Source organism: Alosa alosa, chromosome 24 (genome assembly GCF_017589495.1).
Source record: "Alosa alosa isolate M-15738 ecotype Scorff River chromosome 24, AALO_Geno_1.1, whole genome shotgun sequence".
Taxonomy (NCBI): Eukaryota; Metazoa; Chordata; class Actinopteri; order Clupeiformes; family Clupeidae; genus Alosa; species Alosa alosa.
Window position 1 is genome coordinate 23672264 of NC_063212.1, and position 10000 is coordinate 23682263.

Consider the following 10000-nt stretch of genomic DNA (forward strand, 5'->3'; position numbering starts at 1 on the left):
GCCACCGTGTCTATTCTGTCAATCACTGAATCGGAACACCTCTGTTTGCGCTAGCGTTGGAGCTGGTTACAGTAATCACTGAATCGGAACACCTCTGTTTGCGCTAGCGTTGGAGCTGGTTACAGTAATCACTGAATCGGAACACCTCTGTTTGCGCTAGCGCCTCTGTTTGCGCTAGCGTTGGAGCTGGTTACAGTAATCACTGAATCGGAACACCTCCGTTTGCGCTAGCGTTGGAGCTGGTTACAGTAATCACTGAATCGGAACACCTCTGTTTGCGCTAGCGCCTCTGTTTGCGCTAGCGTTGGAGCTGGTTACAGTAACCATGCTCTGTTGCTCCCAAGGAACAAAGGTGCCATCACTAAACCACTTCCATCATAAAAAGGCACTTGTGATTTGAAGGATGTTCCACTTTGAACGAGATGACAGTGATCCAAAGCTGGCTTTTTACTTCCTAATGTGTGAGGGATTTCTTTTTATTGCTGTTTTACCATCCAAGTGTTGAAGGAGATATGTCTGCGTGCACTGCAATATTGTGTAAATGTTCCATTGATTGCCTAGGTTTGATGTGTTTTTATCTTGTATTTCCTGTACTTTACCAATCAATCTCACTTTGTTTTTCCTGTTTTCATTTTGAGCTTGTTTCCTTCCTTACCCTTTTCATTCCGTGGTTTTCCACTGATGTCCACTGTGCTCAGTGAGCTCCTGCCTATCGGATCTATGTGAAGTTGCCACTGGGTATATGCTTGAAGATAGATTATTTGTGGTACATCTGTGTGTACATATGTTTGAGATTGCTTCTTTTGTTTTCCTTCTGAATACAGTCTGGTGTTGCCATTGACCTGCTGAATGATGTTATCTCGCTGGTGTCACGTTAGCTGCTAGGCTAAGCTAAGCTAGTTTCCCCCTAGAAGCCACAAGACTTAGAGACATGTATACGGCTCAGGGGCCGTATTCACAAAGAATTTTAAGGCTAAAAGTAGCTCCTAAGTGGCGAATTTAGGAGCAACTCCTAAAAATAATGGGCGTCACCCTAACTTTAGGACTCCTAATTTTTTTTTCTAAAAGTAATTCACAAAGCATTTTAGACCTAAAAGTAGCACCTAAGTCTGGGACAGCCTAAAAGAAGTCGAGAGGACTCCTAACTCACTAAGACCTATTCACAAACAGCTTTTTGTGGCATTTCACGTTGCGATGTTTTGAAATGGGTATGCGCAACAGGAGCTTCCAATCACGAGGAACAATTTGCATTGTAGGCATAAAAGGGATGCTATAACGCCACCAACAACAACCAAAACTACTCATCGTCAACATGTAAATTAAATGTAACGTTTCATTGTGAATCAAATTAAAATGTTCTCCTCTTTGCAAACGTAGGCATATGGTGACAGATTAATTTAATAATGTTGCAAAGATAGCCTAGCCTACTGCATCAATCCGTAGGCCTATGTTTTATTAGGCTACTAGGCTATTTGTTTTGCCTTACTTTTATTAATTTAGGCTAGGCCTTTTATTCAGTTATTCATCATCTTCCGCCCTTCGCAGACTACTTGTGTAGCGACGATTCTCCACCTGTCACCTGTCACTCATCATCGTAAGGGAGGTGTTTGGAATCATTCCCCAAGCTACAATCATCAGCCAATCAAGGTGGTCACTTCCAGTCAAGCTCGTGCATGAGTAATGACGCCATCCATAGCAACGAAGACTCACTCTTAGTTTAGGAGTTGTCATTTTTCCTTACTAAGAGTAGGTTTGAAAGGCTTTGTGAATAACTTTTAAGAGAAAACTCCTAGCTAAAATCTTTTAGTGTGATTTAGGAGTACTCCTAGTGGTAAGATAAAAGGCTTTGTGAATACGGCCCCAGATGCTGTTCCATGAAGATTTACTGAGAGCCAAGCATACGCACACAGTCCAGGCGTCTCTTTTAACATGCTTACATGACTTGTGTATCACTTAAGCTGATTGTCAGGTCAGATTACTTTATAGCTTATCACTTAAGAACACATTGAGCCTTGAAACAACGACGATGGCCATCACTGCTAGAGGCTGCCCGAGATGCTACTGCCTTGGCTATATACTGGCAGTCCCCCATACATACACTGGGTCATGTCTATATCTACTGTGGAGCAATAACTGCTAATGTTAGAATGCTAACAGGTTAATACCGCTACTACTCTTACTTGGCCATGGCTGAGTTTGACTGTATACTGCATATAGGCTAATATCAGGGCAGAGTTGTGTTGTTGGGTTCCCTTAGGTTACTTCCATGCTCAGCATCGCTGTTTCAGGATGATGTCAAGCGTAACATCACCAGTTGTGGTAAAGAGGTAAAACTCTGTGAAATAAAGTAGTCCTGTTGAAGACTAGACCAGGAACATCCCAAGTTGTGACCGGGCCACTGCTGAAACAGGTGCACTCTGGGATTGTTTTACCATTGTGTTTTTGTTGTTTTGTTTGTTTGTTTTGTTTTTGTTTTCTGCTTTGTGATTCACAATGCCATATCATACCAAAACAATAGGTCTCAGAGCTTGCTCCTCATCTATATCACTTGAACACAGTGCAAGGGGACATATAGTATAGTATAGCATATATTATATTATATTTCATTAAAGAAGGCTAATGAACACAGTGCAAGGAGACTTATAGTATAGTATAGCATATATTATATTATCTTATCATTAAAGAAGGCTAATGAACACAGTGCAAGGAGACATATAGTATAGTATAGCATATATTATATTATCTTATCATTAAAGAAGGCTAATGAAGAAGAACCATCCATATCTCTTGGTGTCTCTCCTATGGGCTTGTTTGCTTTTGGTTTCACTCAAATGCTTTATTGGTGTATTGGGAACAGATCGTAAATGCTATAAACTATATATATATATATATATGAAATGTTATTTATTCCATCATTATTTTTAAAAATAAATTGTGATTTATACACTTTATGTAATCTGTGCTTTCTTTAAGACATTTCTGCTGGCAACAATATATTGTACGCACCTTTCGTAATGATTTTTGCCAAGAATATCAGGGCTTTGAACCGATTTTTTTTCCCAATCGGTTCGTTCCGAACAGAAACGGAATTATAACGTTTCCGGTTATGAGTTCCACCAATAAATTGACGTTCCCGCATCGTTAGAACAAAAAATACTGTTCCCGAACGGTTAATTTCGTTCCTGTCAGCTGTTTAATGCTATAGAATTATGTCACATCTTTTCTCATCCAGCTTAAACCAAATGTAATAATATTACAACCTTTATTAAATAATAATAAGTATATTATTATATAATTTACAACAAATTCCAACTGTTGGGGGGAAAGGCCATCCAGTAGGCCTACTCATACCGTGAACAAGCCATCTGTGCATTAGGCAAACAGAGGTGTTACCATTTAGCCAAATGTTCGCTAGTCCATCATTAACGTGGAGTCGACAAATATAGCTATTGTTATTGTGTTTGAATGAGCGTTTTAATTAACGATGGATCGTAATTTACCCCTTATTTAAGATGTGGAGGGAGACTTTGTAATCCACCGCTCTTTCTCCATACAGTCAGCTTAATGTCTGATGTGATGTCACACAGGAAGTGAACCTCAGCCGTCATAGTAACGTGCGCAGGAAAAAATATATATTTTTTTTTAGGCAACGAAAACTTTGAGGAACGAAATAAAACCGGTATTAACCGGTTACCATTAATTTTAAATAAGTGTTCCTGTTCCAGAACATAAAAAATAATAACGTTTCCGGTTTCGTTCCTTTTCCCTGTAAAATACAAAAAGTTCCCGGTTTTCGTTTTCGTTCCTTGAACCGGTTCAAAGCCCTGAAGAATATACAAATCATCAGTTGATTTCCTGGCTTACTGCTGCAAGGTACAAGTGGATTTTTTTGAAAATATTTGCTTGAAAATATTTGTTTTAGGAAATCTGAATATGAGAGTATTTGTCTCAAAATATGTCTCGAAGAATTGTCCAAAAGTATTGTAGTAGAGGTCGTCATTGGAAGTCTTAGAATTCCATGAATCAAAGACCTCCTTAATTTGATATCAGATGTCACATGAATAGGCCAAATTAATTTGATATTTGGTTTAAATCTCATCCTAGTCCTGGAAATGTATCTCTCCACACTGGGTGGGCTAGAGCAATGTCCTTACTCAAACATGTTCTTGCAGAAGGTCTCCATAACACAAAGGCAATGCTTTATGTGACCTGCCCCCCCCCGTCCATGTGCTGTATGATGAACCCTTACCCCATCAACCTGACCTTGCCACCTCATAAAGATATCACTCCTGCGTTTCATTCTCTCTCTAAACGGGGTGGTAATGAACCCAAGCCAGGCCCTAAAATTGGGTCGCTGAGGTCATATTTACGTACGTTCCTGTGCTCCGCGTTCGCTGTCCTCAGTGACACTTCCAAAATGGCCGCTGTTATTCCAGTTCCACTGAGAGCGAGCGTTGTCCTGGCGATGGCGGAGGGCTCCACCGGTCTCTCTGTGCTCTCCCGCGCTGTCCCACTCCCTGTCCATTTGTTTCTCTTTAATAACGAGCCTCTCGGCGTCCTGAAGTCATCCCATCTGCGGTGGACCTTGGGCTGTCAATCACGCACGCAGGGTTATTTGCACAGGCGAACACAAATAAATCCTGAGCAGTCCTTCCTCCTCCGACCCCCTCGGCACCCCAGCCCCTCTCCCTCTTCCTCTCCCTCTTCCTCTCTCTCTCTCCTCCTCTGTTCCTGCGGCCTCTCTCTCCCTCTCTCTCTCTCCTCTGTTCCCAAGGCCTCTCTCTCTCCCTTCCCCTTCCTCTCTCTCCTCTGTTCCCCCTCTCTCTCCCTCTCTCTCTCTCTCTCTCTCTCTCTCTCTCTCCTCTGTTCCTGCGGCCTCTCTCTCTCACCATGGCCTCAGGCCCCTCTATCACAACATCCCTCTATCATCCCCTCCTCTTTCTATCCCTTTTTCATCCCCTCCTCTTTCTATCTCTTTTTCATTCCCTTCCTACATCTTGCTTTATCTCTCCTTTCCTTGGATAAACATATCTATCTATCTATCTATCTATCTATCCTTCCATCCAGCGTTGCCATGTCTCCCACTTCCCTCAGTTGTGTTCTATACATCGGTCACCTCTTCCTTGGGGTCAACCCTCCACTGAGTGCTGAGGTTATTTGTTGAGATGACCTTAGGATCCGTCGGGTCAATCTTCATAACCAGCAGCAGATGTCCCTGATGAGGATGGCTCTCTCGATTGTTCTTTAAGCAAACAGGCCCTTTCACAAGGGGCACTGTGTTACTGTCGTATGGCATACACACATAGGGGCAGCCGTGGCCTACTGGTTAGCGCTTCGGACTTGTAACTGGAGGGTTGCCGGTTCGAACCCTGACGGAAGTGGCTGAAGTGCCCTTGAGCAAAGCACCTAACCCCTCACTGCTCCCCGAGCGCCGTTGTTGTAGCAGGTAGCTCACTGCGCCAGGATTAGTGTGTGCTTCACCTCACTGTGTGCTGAGTGTGTTTCACTAATTTACGGATTGGGATAAATTCAGAGACCAAATTTCCCTCACGGGATCAAAAGAGTATATATACTTATACTTATACTTACTTAGTAGAAGAAGGTGTGGGGAGTTGACCTGTCGCAGTTGTGTCCATATAGGGTGGTTCTAGATTGTTCTATTATCACACTGGCTCTTGTGAATGACAGTGGCTAAAGAGGTAAAGGAGCCATCCAGTAGCTGGAGGGTTGCTGGTTCGAGCTTTACTCCTCCTGACCCTGTCGAAGTATCCTTGAACAAGGCACTGAACCCCAAAGTGTTCCCGATGTGCAGGTTAGCATCTTGCATGGCAGCCTCCTCCATCAGCATATGAGTGTGTGTGTGTGTGTGTGTGTGTGTGTGTGTGAATGGCTGAAAGGTGGCAGGAAGGTGAGGGAGAGGAGGATGAGAGGAGGAGGAGGTGCTCCCGTGCATGCAGAGGTCATTGGCTTCCATAATCTTGATCTTTCCAGGAAGGTGAGGAGAGGAGGTGGAGGAGGATGAGAGGAGGTGGAGGAGGAGAGGAGGAAGAGGTGGAGAAGGAGAAGAGGAGGTGGAGGAGGAGGTGCTTCCGTGCATACAGAGGTCATTGGCTTCCATAATCTTGATCTTTATCTGGCTGATGCCTTTATCTGGCTGAGGGCCAGACTCCAGACTCCCCAGAGCTGCAGGGCACAGTGGTCGCAGCTCCTGCATGCTACCCAGCTCCTCTGCAGGACACTATCATCACCCTGATGATCCTTCCACTGGGCAGAATGGACACCGTCCACACTCTGCTGGTGGCTATTTAGGACATCACATCAGTCTTGTTTGTCCTGCATGCTACCCAGAGCTGCAGGACACAGTGGTCGCAACTCCTGCATGCTACCCAGAGCTGCAGGACACAGTGGTGGCAGCTCCTGCATGCTACCCAGAGCTGCAGGACACAGTGGTCGCAACTCCTGCATGCTACCCAGAGCTGCAGGACACAGTAGTCGCAACTCCTGCATGCTACCCAGAGCTGCAGGACACAGTGGTCGCAGCTCCTGCATGCTACCCAGAGCTGCAGGACACAGTGGTCGCAGCTTCTGTGCTGTACTCTGCTGGTGGCTATTTAGGTCATCACATCAGTCTTGTTCGACACGGGACAGGCAGCGCTGTAGTTGATCCAATCTTCTCTGCCCATCTACGGGCTATTCTAAGTGCATTTTCAGTGGAAGTGGACAGTTTAATACTTGTGCTTCTAATGGCTTTACTGAAAACCAGTGCACATCAAAGGATGTCACAGCATAGAATGTCTGGATTCAGATCTTTGTGAATCTGTAGAATTTTTCTCATCAGCTTCAGATAATGAATTATTCTCTTAGTGTATATAAATAAACATTACATAATATCCAAATGTAAACTGGATCCATATTAAATTGTCCAGTGCTCTGAGAGTGGTTGTTATGTAAGATGTTATATTATGAAAAATGGTTTCTGGCAGGGAGTCTGTGTCATCCAATTGGAAATGCTGTTTAGAGAGAGTACAGGTTCGAGACAGTGTTATTTAGAGACTGTGTTATTAAGAGACAGCGTTGTTTAAAGACAGTATTGTTGACACACCGTTATTTAGAGACAGTGTTATTAAGAGACTATGTTATTAAGAGACAGCGTTGTTTAGAGGCAGTGTTATTTAGAGACTGTTATTAAGAGACAGTGTTATTAAGAGACTGTGTTATTAAGAGACAGTGTTATTATGAGACAGTGTTATTGTTATTTAGAGACAGTGTTATTGTTGTTTAAAGACAGTATTGTTGACACACCGTTATTTACAGACAGTGTTATTTAGAGACAGTGTTATTAAGAGACTGTGTTATTTAGAGACTGTGTTATTAAGAGACAGTGTTGTTTAGAGACTGTGTTATTAAGAGACAGTGTTGTTTAGAGACAGTGTTATTAAGAGACAGTGTTATTTAGAGACATTAAGAGACATTGTTGATTAGAGACAGTGTTATTAAAAGACAGTGTTGTTTAGAGACAGTATTATTTAGAGACAGTGTTATTAAAAGACAGTGTTGTTTAGAGACAGTATTATTTAGAGATATTGTTATTAAGAGACATTGTTGTTTAGAGACAGTGTTATTAAGAGACAGTGTTATTAAGAGACATTGTTGTTTAGGGACAGTGTTGTTTAGAGACTGTGTTATTAAGAGACATTGTTGTTTAGAGACAGTGTTATTAAGAGACAGTGTTGTTTAGAGACTGTGTTGTCAGGAGACAGTGTAGATTAAATGGAGTGCTGGTTAGCGACATTGCTGTTTGGAGACAGTCTGTAATCTTGTGGAGAGCTTTGCTTTGAGTCACCTGCTGTGTCTCTGAACGGCCTTTCATTACTTATGCACTGACATGGGCACAACAAACTGGCAGGGCGACCTTTGGGCTCCGACATATGCTCTCCACTGGCACTGTGAACTCACCAGCTCCCCTTAGGTCTGATCTGTGTGTGTGTGTGTGTGTGTGTGTGTGTGTTTTTCTTTGGCCCACGCTCTGACAGGAGGAGAAATCCCTAGTCCCAGGGCATTCCTAAAATTTCACACCCTCGCCAGTAGTGCCATACCTATTCAATATTCATGCCCAACCTTTATTAAAATCAAACGCCTCCGATATGCACTGGCTTTTAATGATTGATATAATGAGAAACACTCCCAATATGGGGCGTGGGTGAGGGGGTTAATTTATTCTGCAAGTGACCTTTGACTGCTTCCAAGTCCTCTTGAAAATGATGAAGGGGGGTAAGTGGGGGCATATTTAGGGATTACGGTCTTGTGTGTGTCACTTGGCACAGGCAAATGACACGAGTATGTGTCTCTGTCTTTAATGTAATGTAAGTGTGTGTGTGTGTGTGTGTGTGTGCCCCTGATCTCCCAGCAGACCTGTCAGGCTTCTGATGCTAACCGTGGGCCAGTGGCCATGGCCCTGTGTGTGTGTGTGTGTGTGTGTGTGTGTGTGTGTGTGTGTGTGCCCGTGCCCGTGTGTGTGCACGTGCCCACTTTGGTGTGCCATCCCTGTGGTGTGTGCCCTTGCCTCTTTGGCGATAGGCACGGTGCCACTGTGCACGGTGCGCATGGTGCGATACCGGAGTGCCAATCTGCGGTGCCAACGGACCTTCCTGGTAGCCATGCACTGGGGGTTCCCAGTGCACACATAAAGCACTGTTTAGGAAACGACACACAGACACGGTGTGTGTGTGTGTGTGTGTGTGTACACATAAAACGCTGTTAAGGAAACGCCACACCGACACGTTGTGTGTGTGTGTATATGTGTATATATGTGTGTGTGTGTGTGTGTGTGTGTGTGTGTGTGTGTGTGTGTGTGAGTGTGTGTGTGTGTGCGTGTGTGTGTATATGTGTGTGTGTATATGTGTGTGTGTGTGTGTACACATAAAGCGCTATTTAGGAATGCCACACCGACACTGATGGCAGATATTTGGCTGATTTGCTCCTGACACTGGCAGTCGGGCCGCTAGTGGCCTGTGGTGCTCACCAACAAAGTGTGTGTGTGTGTACGTGTGTGTCTCTGTGTGTGTGTGTGTGTGTGTGTGTGTGTGTATAAATTGAGAGGATTCTTGTGTAATGTATAATAATTGTTTTAAACTGCCGAAGAGAGGAGCTTACAAACACTGAACTGTTGCAGCCACTGGAGGATTTTAGTCAACATAAGAGCTTACACACACACACACACCAGACATGGTGTCAGACTCGAGTCACGTTTTTTAAGACTTGAGACTTGCTTGATCAACATGTATAAAAGACTCGACTTGACTTTGACTTGCTATTCATGACTTGAGACTTGACTTAGACTTGAGACAACTGACTTGACTTTTTATTTTTTTCATAGATATTAAGGAGTTAACTTTACGATTTTAGACAACAGCAAGTGCCAGATCAAATGAAACAGACTGAGGTAGGCTAACTTGCAAATATGGAAGGCTCTACGTTTATTTCAAAACATAATAATGTTTGGCTTCACAGATGATGTATCTGACAAGTCAAAGGAGAAATGAACAGCAGTCTGCAAGTGTGCAAAATAGCGACATAACCACCACCACGTTGATTTTCATCCGAAGTTAGTCGTGTTAGAAACCTAACGTCAAATTTGAGGCATGTTAAGAGTTGGCTTTGAATCTATTATGCTTTTTAGTTAACACCATATTAGGTTAAAATGTGTGCAATGGCAAAGTGAAACATTTTCTTGTCTAAGTTTAATCTTGATATATAGCGAAAATGTTGCCAATGTAACCTAAAGTAAGCGCCTCTCTTTCTCCCTCTCTCTTAAACACGTCCCTGTTCCATACGTAACAGCCTAGTAGTAGGCTAACAACAGTAAGTAGGCCTAGCTAACTGCCAGCAATCAGCATAGAAAAGTAGCTTATTTCACATGTTAGGCTTATGTATAATATGATATACCACTGACGGTCCTAAACCCTCCTAAAACCCATTGTGCTGTCGCTTTGTCAAAAGT